General features: G+C 31.0%; 1 pseudogene; it reads left to right on the top strand.

Annotated features, from left to right (window-relative positions):
* Positions 1–4,085: 4,085 nt before the first annotated feature.
* LOC142644228 (endo-1,4-beta-xylanase 5-like) lies at positions 4,086–9,756 on the top strand (annotated as a pseudogene).
* Positions 9,757–19,641: the final 9,885 nt, after the last annotated feature.

Here is a 19,641-nt window from a genome sequence, read left to right as displayed (position 1 = left end):
TTATTTTTCTATTTTTAAAAAAAAAAACAATAAACGTATATTTACTTTGAAGAAGTGGATTAGTAGAAGAGTGTTTCTATTTTATAGGCAATATTTTAGTGCAAGTTAGACATGTATTTTTACCATACTATCTTTTAGTTTTGTCTCTACTTAAACCTAGAGATGTAGGAGTATTTTGAAAAAAAAAAATCCAGTCCAAAAAGGGACAGCCCCTTAAATAGTAGTATAGATCCTACAATTAAGAAGGTGCTACCATGTAGAAAAAGTGGCTACCTAAAATTTAAACACATATACAATTTAATCTTTAAAAAAGCACTACCCTCATCCTACGCACTACACGCGTGAGATGAGGGTTTTTTTTTTTAGGGGTAGTAGCAAAAAAAAATCTATATTTTTTTATTATATATATAATTTTTATTTTGAGAATCTAATTTATAAGTGGATAAATAAATTTGAAAATCAGTAGGAAAGTGACCCATTTTTTAGGCAATGTTTTCATGGAAGTTAGGATTGTATTTTTATCGAATTGTCTTTTAGTTTTGTCTTTATTTAAATATAGGAATGTAAGAGTATTTTAGAACAAAAAAATTCGGGTTGTCCTTTAGTTTTTTTTATATATATATTTATATTTGTTTTTGGATAAACGGGGGCTGTGTTTAACTTATTTTTCTATTTAAAAAAAAATGTATAGTTACTTTGAAGAAGTGGGTTAGTAAAAGAGTGTTCCTATTTTATAGGCAATATTTTAGTGCAAGTTAGACATGTATTTTTACCATACTATCTTTTAGTTTTGTCTCTACTTAAACTTAGGGATGTAGGAGTATTTTGGAAAAAAAAAAATTCAGTCCAAACAAGGGCAGCTCCTTAAATAGTAGTATAAATCCTACAATTAAGAAGGTGCTGCCATGTAGAAAAAGTGGCTATCTAAAATTTAGACACGTATACAGTTTAAGCTTTAAAAAAGCACTAGCCTCATCCCACGCACTTCGCGCGTGAGATAAGGCTTTTTTTTTTAGGGGTAGTAGCAAAAAAAAAAAAAAGAATCTATATTTTTTTATTATATATATAATTTTTATTTTGATAATCTAATTTATAAGTAGATAAATAAATTTGAAAATAAATAGGAAAGTGACACATTTTTTAGGCAATGTTTTCATGGAAGTTAAGGTTGTATTTTTATTAGATTGTCTATTAGTTTTGTCTCTATTTAAACATAGGAATGTAAGGGTATTTTAGAACAAAAAAAAAACGGATTGTCCTTTAGTTTTTTTTATATATATATTTAGATTTGTTTTTGGATAAACGTGGGGTGTATTTAACTTATTTTTCTATTTAAAAAAAAATAAACGTATAGTTACTTTGAAGAAATGGGTTAGTAGAAGAGTATTCCTATTTTATAGGCAATATTTTAGTGCAAGTTAGACATGTATTTTTACCATACTATCTTTTAGTTTTGTCTCTACTTAAACCTATGGATGTAGGAGTATTTTGGAAAAAAAAAAATCCAGTCCAAATAGGGGTAGCCCCTTAAATAGTAGTATAGATCCTACAATTAAGAAAGTGCTGCCATGTAGAAAAAGTGGCTATCTAAAATTCAGACACATATATAGTTTAATCTTTAAAAAAAAAGCACTAGCCTCATCCCACACGCTTCGCGTGTGAGATAAGGCTTTTTTTTTTTAAGGGGTAGTAGCACAAAAAAAAAATCTATATTTTTTTTATTATATATATAATTTTTATTTTGATAATCTAATTTATAAGTGGATAAATAAATTTGAAAATCAATAGGAAAGTGACCCATTTTTTAGGCAATGTTTTAGTAGAAGTTAGGGTTGTATTTTTATCGGATTGTCCTTTAGTTTTTATCTCTATTTAAACATAGGAATGTAAGGGTATTTTAGAACAAAAAAAATCTGAATTGTCCTTTAGTTTTTTTTTTTATATATATATATATTTAGATTTGTTTTTTAGGTTGTGACCAAAAGATAATTGGAAAAAAAAATTTCTCCTAATTTTAATGGTTTGGTTGCAAGAAAAATGAGCAATGGATTTATGCTTCAATGTAGCATGGGCGTCATATTCTACAAATCATAAACCTAGGTAAATTATGTTCCATCTTCTCTCTGGTGGAAGAATTGAGGCGAAATGTTATACCATATGAAACAAACATGTCTATATAATCAAAGCTAGACGCTGCATCTCACACAAAGGTTAAACCCATTCTTCCAAAGCTAACTGCCATTAAAACTACCTATTTTCTTCCTCAGATAAACATATTTGTCGGTATGTTTTTTCCATCCTTTTGTCAAAGCACAAATTCACAAAGATCTCTGTTAGATAAGATGGTGGGTATTTTGCAAGAAGATTACAAAATCAAAAGGTTAGTAACCGTCATTGTGAGATTGTCTTACCACAATCTTCAGCCTTACTCCTACTGTTAGACTGCTAGATCCATTGCTGGTATTTATGTTTAAAATTAGTTTATTAAATATGATTTAGGTTATGGTTTTTTGGTTAGCTTCATTTATATTTTAGCTTTTGGGTTAGATTTGATTAGTTTATATTAGATTTCCTTTTCACTGTACAAGGGACATCATAAGGCAGCAAGAAAGAAGAGCAAGAAAACAAATTGCAGACAAAGAAGGTACATGCAATAGGTAGAGGCTTCAGTTGAACTTTGAAGTTAACAAAGAAGACAGAGAAGGGTTTTTCTTGATGAGGTATGAAATTTAGTCTCTTTCTCTCTTTATCTCTTTCTTTATTTTTATTTTTATTTTTTGGTTCAAACAAATTTCCCTGCTCTTTGTTCAATTCTAAATTTTGGATATCATAGTTTTTTATTGCACAAATGTTAATGTTTTATTATTTATTGGCATTGCTTAAGGTACCTATTGAAATATCCTCATCTTACGATTCAAATGCTATCAGGTACTAGATCTCTTGGAGATAGCAAAAGATATCACTTTTTTACCCTTTTTCATAACCATCACAATTCCAAAGTCAAAACAAAGCAACGATTTTGCCAAACAAACATCTACTTCTCTTATTGTGTATGCTGTCTTTATATTCAATTGCTACTCTAATCAATTTCTTCTAAAGAAAAACACATAAAATATATCTCCTGTTTTTTTAAGCGGGTCCGGTTAGTATGATTTCAAGAGAAATAGGAATATGCAAATATGTCTATTTTTTTAATGCCAATCTCTTTCTCTCTCCTTGGAAGACTGACAATTAAGGGGTTCTATTTTTTTTAAAAGGGCACTATTTGTGACGAAACCCAAATACCTAAATATTTATTATAAGTTTGGGTATCTTAGTATCTATTTTATTGTTAGTTTCTATCACTCATACTGTTGAATACTTTGTTTTGTTGAATTATTTTGGAACTTTGTGCACTCATCTTAATTTCATTGAATTTTGCATATAAACTCATGTTGCTGTTGCATATAACCTAATGTTTAAGTTTTTTTTCATATTAAATAATTAGTGTGGTGCTCAATTAAGGTAGATCAAGATGTTTTTTTTTCATATTTAGGTGTGTGGGTAGACTCATTACATGACTTTGAGCGTGGAGACAAACTAGCAATGATGAACAATGGAGTGGAGGATTTTTTTTATTTAAATGTATTTGAACAACGGTAATTTGTACCAACTGTTTAGCGCACATTTTTCATAACTAGAGCTTTTTTTTTTTTTTTTTTCTTTCGTGCATGCTTGCTTTTTGTTTCCTTTTAAATGTTGGATGGAATGCCATGTTGTCTTTGGCAAGGTGCTATATGGGATGGATGTTGTCTACAAGAGTGAAGTAGAAGGATATCTTCCTTTCAGTTTTATAGAGTGCAACTGAATGCATCATTTATTTTTTATGCTAATGCTATTTTTTATGAATATTTTATGTTTGTTTTGCTAGGTCTTAATTGCTACTTAGAGCCGAAGAATAGTTGAAAAAGAGGTAGAGACAAATAAAAAAATGAATATTGGTGAAACCGAGAAAAGTGCAAATATTATCAAGATCCTAATGAAGTAGGAGTTGATGGAAAAGGACAATGGTAGGAACTAGGAAGCATCAAGAAATTGAAAACCAAATGTACACAGCTCAAGGAAAGAGCAAGGCAATGCAGATTTCTATTGGTACTAGCTCTTATCTTTTAATGATTGCTATTGAGAAAATTCTATAATGGAACACTTGGTTAGGCCTACCATAGCCACTTTCTTTGCACTTACATAGGCTTGGACATTTGATCTTGGCAGACCAATTTTTAGTTCCAATTAGTGCAAGTGCAAAATAAGGATTGACTTTAAGGGATCTCTTTTTTTTCTCCCCCCTACCTGAAGATATATATTTTGTTTGACTTTGTATTTTTATAATTAATTGTCCTCTTTGCAATTTAAGGTTTAGGAATATTTTTGACATTGGCTGATGATATTTTTTATATTTTTAGCAGATGAAGAGGTCCAAGATTTAGAGATGAAACATGAAGTCATTAAGCAAGGAATAAAATATATGAAAGATTTTAATAAGTAGAACTTCTTTTTTTTTTTTCATTTTAATTAATTAATATTTTTGAATAAGTGCATTATTTATTTTTATTAATTATATGTATTGTTGTATTATGAGTTTTGTATTATTTAAAATAGCAACAAACACCTTGAGAAAAATAGTTTGTTACCATTGCTTTAAGTTTTACATTTTGTATGCAAATTAAGGTTAAAGTATCAACCAATGCTTCGTAACTTTTTAACATTTTTGAAATTGAAGATAGAGAGATAGATTAGAGAAGAAGATGTAATTCTGGATCTAAGTCTATACAAGTTGCATTGGCAAATACATATAATGTATAGATATAGTTGCATTCCTAAGTTATTGTAGAGAAACTTGGTACAATATATATTTGCTATGATTGATTGCACCACTTTCATTACAAAAAAACATGTAGTATTGTTGTATATTCAGTAAGTACTCTCAATCATGTTATGATACTAGAGTCATTATTAGATTAGTCCATAAAAATAATCATCCTTTAATTTTTTTTTAATATGTAAAATGATCCCACGCATTTCGCGGGTTCAATGCTAGTAATAACTAATAGTCGAAACATTTGACTTTTTGTTGACCTCTCCTCATTGCGCTACGTGGCTACATAAATTAATGCCGCGTCTATAATTAAAAACACAACAATTGTATCTTTTTAGTTAAAGTTCACCTTAAAAATGAATAGGAGGCATTTTGTTGGATATTAAAAAAAAATGGCAAAAGCCCATTTTCTCCTGGATTACATTGTAACGTAACTTGTTTATTCTTTTCTAATATTATTCCTTTTTCAAACAACAACTTTAGACAATCTCATAGTGCAACAATAAAACGAATACAGTAAATAGAGGTTGTATGAAAGACAAATTGTCGAAAGTTGTTATACATTGTTGCTATTAGTCTTTGATATAGAGAAGTATATATGAAACTATCAAATTGGTTTTGAGTTACTATTTGGTGGATTCTTTGGGCAACTTATATGTATTTATTTATTGCGTGAAACTGCCTGATTGATTTATTGGCTATATGTATTTGATGAGAATACATTCTTACGTGTAAAAAATATTGTGAATTTTTTATTAAAAAAATTGCCACATCCTTCAAAAAATGCTAGGTTACTATTTTGTTAGCCATATAAGTAATACCAATAATAGCAATTAACAAAAGGATTAATACAATTCATTTTTAAAACTTGAGGGGCCAATAATACTCATTTGAAACTTGAGAGACAAATTTCGCTCACAAGATAAACTTTAAAAAGTACGGATCAACAATGTCATTTTGCTCGCCTTTTCTTTCTAACAAAATGAAATAAAAAATAAAATTTCTTCCTTTTTTATATGCTTAGTGTTTACCAAAAACCTTGTTAGAAATCACCAACATGTTGTCAGATTATTATACTATTTTTTTTTTTGCAAAAGGTTTCTTTTCTTTGTAGATTTTCATTCTGACATGTCTAATTTAATTCTCTTAAACCCTAATCAGATATAAGGTATTAGTTTTATTTTCTCAAACCTTAAACTATAACCGCAATTATGTTGCATTCGTAGTAGTTCTACCACCACAATTAATAAAGGCATCAATAGGTTGGAAACCCATCTAGCTAGGTCTAAATATATTGCAATAGCATAGAAATATCTTGTAGAATGGGCAACCCAAGAAGCTCTTAAATTGCAAGGCATCCAAGAAGCTCGAATGGTGAAAAAAAACAAAAAAGAAATCCTCATAGCCAGTAGAGCTTAAAACTTATGCATTATGGTTGTTACCTATGATATTCTACAATATTTTCTTTTTTTGGGATAATGTTTTTTTATTAACTTTAGAATAAAAAGTCAGAATAAAATCCTTTAATATTAGCTTACCCTTAGTATTAGCTTACGAAAGTTTATCAATTTTACAGTTTTTGTGGGATTTTTCCCATTTTTAGCATTATTTCTTGCTTAACAAGAATTAGGGTTACTTAAGAGTTTCATATATAGTCTATCAGGGTTTCTTTAATGATTTCTTTTATAAGGTAACGTAAGGATTTCTCCATTAACATATACTTTTTTGACAAAATTTTTTATACAACTCAGTTGGTAGAAATTCCGAAGTTCCTATAAATAGGATTTTAGGTGGCACAATAACAGCATTTTCTCTCTATGCCTTTTAACTAAGAATAGTAATATAAATAAAGGAGGAATTAGTGTGTAAAAGAAAATTATTGAAAATAGAGATGCTACGTCTACAATATTTTTACAACAAATCATAAAAGGTTAGTTGTTATTAGTTCAAATTTGAACATAACAATAAAATTACTTTTTTGTCCCAATAATAACAACCAGTAACAATCTGTCACTTAGGATTTGTTGTAAAAATATTGTGAAAATGTTGTGGACATATCCTTTCTCTTATTGAAAAATATATGTATATTCTTAAAAGATAAGAACAAAATAATGCCAAAGTGCAAGGTTAATTTTCAAAAATTGATTGCAACTACATCTTGGTATATCAAAGCATAATAATGTTCCATTTACTTTTCAATTGTTAAAAAGCTTAGCCTTTTTTTTTTTTTCCCTCCACATTGTTAACCAAAAAAGATGAGATTTTTTTTTTTTTTTTTTTGATGTTTTGTAGGGTTTGGAGCTAATGCTTTAACATATGATTACACTGTCAGCGTTGAGATAAGCTTCTTGCAAATAATTACTAGGGCAAATTATAACTTACCCACCTGTGGGTTGGCCAAAATTTAAGTTGCCTACCTGTGATTTGAAATTTGATACTTTACCACCTAAGGTTAGTTCAGTTAGATTTTCTTAACCCACATATGTTAAAAACATGATTAAAAATGTGATTTTGCTTCATCTTTATGTTTCTCTCCTCCAAAAACACACAAAAAAAAAACACATGAAATGCAAGATCAAATTGGTTTCAAAAGAATCAAACGGAACACTTGCATCATGAGATTTCAAACTACAAATAGGTAACTTAAATTTCGATCAAACTTCAGGTACGGAAAATGTCAAAGTTTAAACCACAGGTAGACAACTTAAATTTCAGTCAAACCACAGGTGAGTGAATTGTAATTTGCCCTAATTATTATTCTATATTGTAAATTCATTAATCAATGTTGGACACTAAGATATATGTATTATATAAAATCTAAAAAAAATAAAAATTCTTCTTTATTCACAACCTCAGTGTTTGGCAAATCCTCATAAACCTCAATATGGTGGATGAATTATCATAAACCCTAAGTTGAATTATGGATGAGAGGATGGTGTATATTTGGAATGCAAATCCTTTGTACCACTTTTTGTGTATCACTCTATATTTCACTAATCACTACTTACCATGTGTATGATTGCTTTCCATTTTAAACTTTAATTATTTTATGAGGAAAGTAAAATCAAAAGATGGCACGTAGTGATCGGTGGAACATAATGTGATACACAAAAAGTGGTACAGTGGATTTGTATTCCTATATTTGGGAATGCAAAAATTGAGCAAATAGTATCAATAGGCAACAAATACATTGTCACTTATAGCAAAAATCATCCAGAAGATAGCATCTCTTAGAAGCTTTATTTGCAAAAGGACAAGCTCTATACATTCTCTGGTAAATTTTCTTTTTCACATCAATTTTGAAATTCCCTAAACACTTGTTACCATCAATAAAAATTTGCATCAATTAACTTTGCCAAAATTTTCTTGCTTTAACATAGTTTTTAAGGTTTCTCTACTAAAACTGCTTCTCACCTTCACAACATTGTCCTAAAAATGGGACAAAATCTTTTTGCAATTTCATTAATCTGCTTGGTGTACTACAGCTTGGATACAAGTCAATGATGGAGATTTTCTAGTTAGAGCTGTTTTAAAAACAAATACTGGGTTCAAACATGTTGGTGCTGTTTTTGCGAGGTCAAAGTGCTGGTCCATGCTCAAGGGTGGACTCACTGTAAATGCATCAAGGCCAACTGAGCTCTATTTTGAGGTGCTTTTCACTCTCTCTTTTTTGTGCCTATTATGTGCGTTTCCTTCTATAAATAACAATGATGATCCAACTTTAATAAGAATATAAAATTGATACCCACCTTCCCTATATAGGTTCCTTTTTTAAGGCCATGCTAATTAAACTGGTTTGCTAAGAGCAAAGCTTTATCCATTTATTATTAGTTCATGATAATATATGTGGTCTCATAATCATATTAAAAATTGGATTTTTATAATAAAGTAATATTAGGAACACAAAAGTTTTCACGAATTTTAGGTATAAAAATATTCCAACTCATTCATTGTTCGAAAAAAAAGAAATAAATTTTTTTTGTTCTCCTAGACTTGCTGATTATAAAATATTTCGGAAGAATTTTTAGTATCTAGAAGTAAAGAATTAAATATAAAATAAAAAATAAAAAATGAAACAGAGGTTAAGGCTGTCTATTTAATCCTAACTTTTCAATACAATGCTGAAGTCCCATGTTTATTTTGTTATTAGTTTCTCCAAGCATCTAACATTTGCTAATCTCTTCAGAGCAAGAATTAATGCATCGGTTTAGATATGGGCAGATAGCATCTCATTGCAACCTTTCACCCAAGAGCAGTGGAAATCCCATCAAGATCAAAGCATTGAGAAGGTAAATGTATAACAAAAACAGTGTCAAAAGGTTCCACTTTCTGAAGTCACTAATATATCAACTTAGAAAAATATAACGACAATATGAATGAGAAATTACGTATCAGTAAAGACACTTCAATTTTAGCAGGCACGTAAAAGAAAGGTGAGGATCCAAGCAGTTGATGAACAAGGCAACCCCTTACCTAACGCATCAATCTCAATTATACAGAAGAAAGTAAGTTTCCCATTTGGCACTGCCATAAATAAAACATCCTCACCAACACAGCATACCAAAATTGGTTCAGCTCAAGGTTCAGTCACAGTATTTGAGAATGAAATGAAATGGTCTACCACTGAACCCTCCCCTGGCCAAGAGGACTACACAGCCGCTGATGCATTGCTTCAATTTGCAAAACAAAACTCTACTCTGGTCCGAGGCCACAATGTTTTGTGGGATTTTCCCTTGACAGTACAGGGTTGGGTTTCTTCACTTTCACCAACTGATGTTGATATGGCTGAGAAAAAAGGATCAAATCCGTTATGTCAATTGTCAAGGTACAAAGGCCAGGTTATTGCATGGGATGTTGCGAATGAAAATTTGCACTTCTCTTTCTTCGAAGATTTGTTGTAGCACATCGAAAGAAAAAAAAATCATTAAAAGAATAAAAAGTAATAGTCTCCTATAAAACTGATAAAAGCTATCTGTCTCTACAAATAAATTTTTCGATAATTATATACAAATAATTAGGCAATATATAGGAATGTTTGTATTGAAACTGTGGCTTTCAAGGCTTTCTATGTGACAGCAAATGATTACTCTATATTTCTATATTTCAAATGGACCCATACTTGTGAAGAAAACGATATTCTCGTATTCATAATTTTTTTGATAATGACGTGACAATTGTGAAAGGCTGAAAATAAACTGTATAAACATACTATATATATACCGATTATATGCATCTTACAATAAACATTGAATGATAATGATAAATTCCATGCTAAAATTTTCTTGATTGATATTTTACTTTGTGGTTCCTGTGCGTTTTCTTATCAATTCCCTTTAGGCTACTTGCAGTAGTCTAAAACTGGTGTGCTTTTACATGAAATAACTACTCTCAAAGGTATTAATATTTTTGGTTAGCCTGAGAAAGGGTATTTGCATGTTTGAGAAAACTAGTAAGGGTTGCACGTGCAAGGCACATGCTGCCCTTGAGCGAGAAAATTTAAGATAAGATTGTTTTTTGAAGTTGTATCAAACCATGTATTTAAATTTCAAATAGTTATTTAATTTATGGCTATTTATTTAATATGATAATTTATTAGGAGAATATATTTGGTATCAAATGATACCATGTTAGCGGTATCAAAATCAAATAGTGTGAGACATGTCAGTAAAAAATAACTAATCTACTAATAATTGAAAAACATGTATTAGTAGGTAGTTATTTTTACACATATGTCTCTCGTTTATTAGATTTTGATACAGATAACGTGGTATCATTTGATACAAAATACTTTTTCATTTCTTAAAACCTATTTACTAAAGATAGTATCTACTCACAACAAAATTCAATTAATTAAGAATGATAACAAATGTCGTCATCTTCTAACAATAAACAACTATGTTTTGGTAAAACATTGTCACAATATTTAAATTTTTGCAATAAATGATGACATATGCTACAATTGAAACTCTTTATCAAATTAAATACTTACAACCATTTGTAAAGAATATTTTGTTATTCATATTTCCTTCTTTATCATTTTATTTTATGAGCCTAACTACAATGCTTAGCTTAATTTTTAATGAGCACATTTTTAAGAAAGAAAACAAAAAAAAAAAAAACAAAATAACAAAAGACATATGTCATTGAAGTTTCTATTAGATAAAAGTATAAATCTAGAAGATTTAAACCACTAATATATTAGTGTTCTCTAGGTAAGAAATAGAATACAATATAATACTATTTTTACTTTTTAAATATGACTAACACATAAAACTCAAAATACACAAAGAAAATTTTTGGGACATTAAAATTTAGTGAGGTATTTTAGATATTGCGCAATAAAATATTATAGGAATTATAAGGTTTTATTAAGGTTTAACTAAGAGAGTAACAACAGAGACTATATACTTGTCTACAAAATATAAAAGTGGAAATTATTCAAGTTTATTGTTGGGGGATGGAACTACCCCAAACATAAATGGGAAAAGTACTTTTTTCCATAATTCTTTTTTGTTGGTAAAACTATGTGTTTTTTACTTTAAAAAATGTGTTAAAAAAAAGTCAGCTCAAAAAATCTGTATGCAAAACTATGAATTTTGACTTCACAAATTGGCTAAAAAAAAGAGTCAGGAACATAATAAATGTCACAATATTTTCTCAATACCTTTATTTTAGCTATGGTGGGCCCTGATATGATATTTTATAATTTTATTTTAGAGTAATACTGCATCCACAATATTTTTACAACAAATCCTAGATGGTAAATTTTTATTGTGTTTTAATTGGAACAAGCACTTTAAACTATGCATTAAAAAAATTAAACAAAAAACCAACGGGAGAAATTTGTGTGTGAAACAATGAATTTATGCTCACCAAATTTGACTAAACCAAAAAAGAAGTTTAGGAACACAACAAAATGTCACAATATTTTTACAGTACCTTTATTTTCAGTCGGGGTAAGTTTTGATTTGATATATTATTATTTATTTTATAGAAATGTTGTCTCTATTATATTTTCATAACAAATTCTAAATGGCAAGTTGTTACTGATATTAAAATGAACCCACGACTGATCACTTTTTATCCATCAATAATAGCCTACCTATGATTTGTTGTGAAATTAATGTTAAAATGTTGTGGACTTAACATTTTTTATTTGATCTATAAGAAACTGAGATCTCAACAATTGTGAAAATATTGTGATAGCAATAAGTGTTGTAACATTTTCTCAAAACATTTATTTTTAGTTGTGGTTGGTTATGGTCTCATATTTTATTATTTTATTTTAACTTATAAGAAATTGACACGTCAATAATTGTGAAAATATTATGAAATTTTTTGTGTCAGTATAACAATATATATGCCACCTTACATAAATATTTAAAAGAAACAAAAAACACAAATCGATTATTAAAAAAAAAAAACTTTAGGCATTGTAGAAATTAATGTTAAAATGTTGTGGACTTAGCATTTTTTTATTTGATCTATAAGAAACTAAGATCTCAACAATTGTGAAAATATTGTGATAACAATAAGTGTTGTAACATTTTTTTAAAATATTTATTTTCAGTTGTGGTTGGTCACAGTCTCATATTTTGTTATTTTATTTTAACTTGTAAGAAATTGACACGTCAATAATTGTGAAAATATTATGAAATTTGTTTTGTCAGTATAACAATATATATGCTAGCAATATTTAAAAGAAAAGAAAAACCGATTACAGAAAAAAAAAAAAAATTAGACATTGTAGATATAGTGCCACTAATGGACCGGATTTTACTCGGCCCGATAAAGAATAGGGTCGGGTATAGATTTAAAAAAAAAAACCCGAAGCGGGTCCGGGTCGAGTCCGGGTTTTATCAAAAAACCCAGAACCCGACCTGTAAAAAACCCGGTTATGTTATATTAATTAAAACCCCCTATATATATCATCTCATTTGCAAACCCTAACTCACTACAGCCCAGCCACAGCCGCCTCTCAAGTCTCATCTCATATTCTCATTCCCTTCCCTCATGCCTCACTGCCTCAACCCTCAATCAGTTCCCCTCATCACGCCTAAGTCCTCACTGCCTCATCAGTCATCACACAGCCAGCCACGCCTCACTGCCTCAATCAATTCCCCTCATCATGCCTCACTGCCTCATCAGTCCCCCTCATCACGCCTTACTGCCTCCTCAGTCATCATGCAACTAGCCACGCCTCACTCGGTCACTCCTCAGCCACGCTAGCACGCCTCATCAGTCATCACGCCCTCACGCCTCAGCACACAGCCAAGCCTCAGCCACGCTCCCTCACACCTCTGTGCCTCAGCAAGCAGCCACGCCCTCACGCCTCAGCCATCTTGAACTTGAAATTTATTTCTTGGACTTGTGATATTTTGTAGCTTTTATATTTTATTTTGTAGCTATGATTTTGTTGATTAATGATTATCTTAGTTTAGTGATTTATTGATTTAAAATTTTAGTTATGATTTATTGATGTATAGATGTATTATTAATAGGTGATTTATGATTAACCTATGATTTGGATTGATTTGGCTGCCATATAATGTGGTTTAAATGCCAAATTTTGGCATTTGGGCCACGTTATATGTCTGGAATAGGCTGGAGTCTAGGCAAAAAAATTTAATGGGTTTTAAAATTTTTTTTTTTTTGGTTCGCCCAAATTTGGGCCCAAGAAGATAAATGGAGCCCGCGGGGCCCGTGGGGCCCGGCGGGGCGGGTTTGGGCCCCGGGAAAAAAACCCGATTAATAATCGGGCCGGGTCCAGGTTTTAGGTCTTGGCCCGTGGGTCGGGTCCGAGTATGCAAAAACCTAGCCCGAACCCGACCCGTTGCCATTCCTAAGTGCCAGTTGTATAAACCGAAAGCACTGTAACTACAGTGCATTAGCGCATTTGCGCTTTTTATGTATAGAAAATTTTGTTGTCTATAGAATATGTCATATACATGTGTCGCTAAAGTTGTGGACAACAAGTCACAACACGTCTGGGCGAGCTCATAAGTAAAGGCCCAAATCTAATACTCCTACTACTCCTACATAATGGGCCTTCGTTCATTTCCTGTAACTAATGGTTTACACACAAATCTGTCAGCCCAACGCCCAACAAGCCCCCTTAAAATAATATAATAAACATAAGAAAAGAAAAGAAAAGATAGCCGCCCATCGTTATAAAGGGAAGAAAACAAGGAGCTTTCATGTTTCTTGGTTGCTAGCGCTCCCGCTCCCGCTCCCGCAGATCGAGTTGGTATTCAAATTTGCAAGGTTTGAAATCAACTCAGTGACTATCTTTTGATTAGACCGAATTGTATTGGTAGATAGATATAGTTTTCTTCAAATTTGTTTAGAAGGAGTCCCATTGATGATGATGAGAGATCGAGGGACCTTAATTTGGACTATGATTGTCATGGAATTGTGAGACTCATGATTTTGTGTGCTCTTAGTCTTAGATTAATTTTGGCCAAAGTAGTTCTTGTGCTTTTTTGATGGAGGATGTGATGCTGATAAATTTGTGAGATTTGCGTCGAGCTAGCTAAGCCTCTTGTCTCTTGGAACGTGCCGAGTTGGGTTTTGTTTTAAAACGAAGGTTCTTGTCCAGGTTGAATTTAAAACCTTTAGGACAATGAGTCTTCGATTTGTCCTTGTAGGTATAAGCTTTATAATATAATCGAGATTGATAATTGTATAAGGAAAAATGAGTTGTGGCATATTACAGAAACATAGGATTAGGGGGTAGTTACTTAAGGGTAAGAAATACTGATAAGAATTAAGCGGCCAATGCATTTAAATAGTTGACAAACTTGAGAATTTGTAAAGAGACTAGACTCCACAGTTGAGATGCAATATAATTATGGCTTACTTGTCCATATCTCTTATCTTTTGATGTATGTGTTTTCCAACAAACACATCACCTAAGGCCAAGGGGCGCGGTTTTCTCTCCTCTCCCAACAAAACCTCATCTCTTTGGACTTGACAATAACAAGTTAACCAGCTAACTAGACAACGCAATTTGGGCTCCTAGTGGTTGGGGATTCACAAAATTAAATACATTGCAGCAAACTCCCTCTTTTTATGTCTTCATATCTATGGCCTAGATTAGAGCTTTGTAGCCCAAAATCTTAACAGACCCATGATTTTGGGTCTCCTTTGGGTTTGGGCCTATTTTGGTCCGTGGAACGCCGACTATATTGCTCTTATATAAATCTTCTCTATCATAAGATTCTTATGGTGATATGAATAATCAAATAATATTGATGATGACACTAAATTATTTGGTATAGGATGAATCTATTGATCTTTTTGAAAAGAAAGCAGAAGACTAGAAGGATTTTCAATCAACTAAAATGAATCTAATCGAATTCAAAATTTCAAATACAGTAAATTTTAGTACCACTTGGCTGAAAGCTCTACTTTTAGCTGGTTAGTTACTTAACTTCAATTTAATTTGATTACATTTACTTAGGGCCATTGGAATAAATGTTTATGATATACTATGATCTTCAAAGGAGATCTTCATAAAATTCTTACTTCAAGGATACTTTGATCATGAAAGTTTAAAAATTCTAATCATTTATGGTTAAATGAATGGCTAAGACATTTTTCCTCTTATTATTCAATGATTTGCCGTCTTTATATAACCAAACAATAAATGTTTTTACATACTCAATAATGTATACTCCATATGCATTACGTCCACAATTTCACTTGTGACATCCAAAATTTTTAACGATGTTCACATTTAAAACATGAAAATGGTGGTGTGTACATATGATATTGATATAGAATTTAAAATAATCATTACCCATAATCAACACGTTGCTATGAAAAAATAACTTTTTATTTTTCTTTGATAGGTAAAAGTAAAACTTTCTATGATAATATAAAAGCAAGATGCAAATAGAATTATGTGCGTCGTGAAATATTGATGTTAGCATTTAATTCAATAACTCTTAAGAATCTTGCAAGTTGCAACATGATATTTCTTTTTTAGGTTTTAATTCTTTTACATACACAATTTTACGTTCACTTTTATGTATTAAAATGTAAATATTCTTACGTCAATTGTAAATATGTTTGTAAAATAATGAATGTAAATGAGTGTGAAAGAATATTTTTTTTTTCCAACTTTTCTTTTTTCTATAAGTCGTCTATTTGATAAGTTATGAAAGGTGAGGGAAACAAATATAGGGTTAGCACTTACCAGTGAATTCATGTGAAAAATATTTACCATTTTATGCGTCAACAAGTTATGAATATAAATGGGGTTCCTTGGAATTGTAAACTAGTCAATTGTACTTCTTTTTTGTTTTTGTTTTTGTTTTTTGTTTTTGTTTTGTTTTTTTTTTTTTTTTGTCCGCTGAATAAGCCAATTGTCCTTTACTCTTTCTATTTTGTTCTCATGATTTTATGTTTTCTGGGGTCCTCCACGTTAGGAAGCAACATCCAAGTCCAACAGATGTCGGTATCGTGCATGGATATACGGGAAAACAAAAACTGCAAAATAAAGCACGAGGAAATGACACCATTTGGTTGGCTTTTTAAAAATACAAACACGTTGTTTTTCTTTTTTTTTTTCCTCATTGTTAAATCCATCCAATACCAAATTGTATTTGTGAGTGTTATACATTATCTAGCTAATTATAAATTACGTGACTGAATTTGCATTCCAAGCGCAGAAGAAGAATCCAGTGATGTACACGATGAGATGTCCTTTTCTCGAGAAAAAGTATTTCCAAGAAAATGCAATCCTTAAACACATATGAAAAAAGATTGTACAGGGACTAAGGGCATCTCCAATAGGTTCGGTATCTCTTTTTTTTGGGGGGAAAAAACACTACTGTTCATGCTCCAGCCGGTTCTCTATTAACAAAATTTTTCCAATTTTTTTTAAGTTACTACAGTACTTCTCTTAATTTAGAGAACACTGTAGAGTTTCTATTCTCTTATTTTATCTTTAAAAATTGAACAGTGGTATTAATTTACTATTTTTTCTTTCTCATCCAAACGTTTTTCCTTCTTCTCTATTGTACTCTTGGTTTCTCTTCAAAAAGCTCTCTCTCTTCAAGAAGTCCTCTCTCACAAAATCAACCCTTGCTGTTGCTCTCTATCACAAAAAACTCGCATCGTGTCTTTCAATCGAAGTTCGCTCAACCATCTATGACGAAGAATGAAATTCTGAAAACATTGGCTCAACCTTGAATATCGGTACCTAAAATTTTGATTTAATAGGGTTTTTGTCATGTTTGAATTTATTAGTTTATCGTACGAGTTGATGATTTGGTGGTTTTGAATGATTTTCTATTGTTCTTCACCACTATTTGGGTTTAGATTTTGGGTTTTTGGTTCTTTTCTCTCTATCTGTCTTTCACTCTGTTCTTGATCTTTTCTCTATTTTTTCTATTTAATTAATCTTATTAGAGTCAATAAACTAATCTAATTCCCTTTTACACACCCAAACCAAGAAAAACAAAAAAAAAACCCAAACAAACAAAACAACAAAAAAGAAAATAGAACCGTTTTCCTCATTTGATTCCCACCAATCTCTGTTTTTTTTTTTTTTTTTTTTTTTTTTGGTGTGGAAATATTGAGAATCTGAATTCTAGGTTTTTTTTTGTAGCTGGAATTGTGATGGGTTTAAAGCTCTAATAAAAAAATTTTGATCCAGTGATTTTTTTTTTCCTAAGTTGGGGCCAACCTTGCTGATTGTGGTTGTGTTCTCTGCTGCGTTGACTTTAAAGAATTCTTGGTAACGGCAATGATGTTTGATCGCTGAATTCATATTGGGTTTTGCATGTTTGTCATTTTTGCTTGGTTGGTTTTTGATATCTATGTGGTTGGAATGGTTTTTGGAAAATGTTTTTCTGGGAATTTTTGTTTTTGTTCTTTTTAAAGAGCATTTTCATAATTTCCATATGATTCTCGAAATTTTTGCTTCTGAATGTGATTTTTATTGATAATGCGTGAATATGTCTGTTTCTATAGCTAAAAATTAAAAGATTTATTGACAAATGTATGAGTTCCTGTTGCATTGAATTTTGTGGACCATGAATTAAAAAGTAGTGAAAATCTTAGAGTTCTTGTTGCAATTGACTTGGGTAGCTGTGTGTGTGCAAATAATTCTATGAATGAAAATGTAAGTGACTAATCTAAGAGTTCATATTGCATTGAGTCGTGTAATTCTAGAATGTGGTAATTTCTGTTGCTTGGTTCCATGAGATTTTGTGAAAATTGTTTCTGAATGTACAATTTTAATTGTGAAATCTCTTGTGCTGTTAATAATTTGGGCTGAGAATGAAAAATTTATGGACAGCTTTGAGGTTGAGTTTTTTAGAATGTGGCGATCATTGTAGTTTTGTTCCTTATGGTTTTTGTGTAATTGAGATAAATTATTGTTAATTACTTGAAACTGTGATAGAACTGGGAGTTTGATGCCAATAAACTATGAACTGAATGAAATGGATTCCTTAATAATTATATAGTTCTTGTTGTTCTTAATTACGATTGTCTTGTTGGTATGAAAATAAAAGGCAGGGGATGTGTCAATGTAGCTTGTTTAATGAATTATTTGATTGAAATGGTGATAATTTATTATTTATTTGAGGACTATGTTTTTTTTTTTTTGTTACTAGGAATGGATTCGAGTATTCCAAGAGACACATCTTTCACTAATCTTTTAGAAGATAGTAATGATGAATATATGTCAAGATCTTCGCATATAAGTGGTGAAGATAGTGTTTAACAAGCTCAAGCATTTAGCCAAATGTCTCCACCCCAAGTTGAATCCACAACTAAGAAATTACAATGTGGCAGCAACTTCTCCAAACAAGAAGACGTGCTTCTTGTGTCTGCATTTCTCAATGTCAACTAAGATGTAGTGCAAAGCACTAACCAAAAAAGCACAACATATTGGTCAAGAATTTGGGAGTATTACCACCAATGGAAGACCTTCCCTTCTGAGCGTACGGTGAGTTCTCTAACAAACCAATGGTTAATGATTCAACTTTGCACCAATAAGTTTTGTGGGTGTTTGGCACAAATTGAATCAAAGAATGAAAGTGGTAAGACTAATGAAGACAAGGTACATCTTATAAAGAAATTTTTGTTGATTTGCTAATTTGTTCCAACTGTTTCAAGACAGTAACTACAAACTATTTGTTAATTTTTCAGCTTAATTCTGCAAAAGAGCTCTATCAAGTATTGCAGCATACCAAATTTCAATATGAACATTACTGGAATTTATTAAAGTACTCACTAATATGTTTGGCTATTAGTAACAATCAGCAACCAAAAAAAAGAGGGAGATCTGAGGCATTTTCACCTTCTAATCTAGAGTCAATAAGCTTAGAGGATGGTGATATTCCACAGGTTCCAATTGTAAACTTGGAGAGACCACCAAGGGTGAAGGCCGAAAAAGAAAGATTGAAGAAACAAAAGTCAAGAAAGCATGACTTCACATATAGAAGACATATTGAATGTCATGATGGAAGAAAGAAGAAAAATAAGTGAGATGAAATTGGCTTGTATTGACAAAGGACGTCTTGTAGACTAGGAGCATGAGATGGCACGAATTCAACTTAAGGATAAAAAACTTGAAATAGCAAAAATAAAAATGGAATCGGATATGAAAAGATCAAAAGAGGAATATGAAATGGAAAAATTGAGAATGGGAAAGCTAAAGGAGGTCAATGAAATGGAGAAATTGAGAATGGAAAAGATGAAGGAGGACAATGAAAATGGAGAAATTGAGAATGAATCAGATGAAGGAAGAAAAAGAGCTTATGATGATG

The sequence above is a fragment of the Castanea sativa genome, chromosome 7 (genome assembly GCF_040712315.1).
Source record: "Castanea sativa cultivar Marrone di Chiusa Pesio chromosome 7, ASM4071231v1".
Lineage (NCBI taxonomy): Eukaryota > Viridiplantae > Streptophyta > Magnoliopsida > Fagales > Fagaceae > Castanea > Castanea sativa.
The sequence above is the reverse complement of the archived record's forward strand: the minus strand, read 5'-3'. Positions and strand labels throughout refer to the sequence as shown.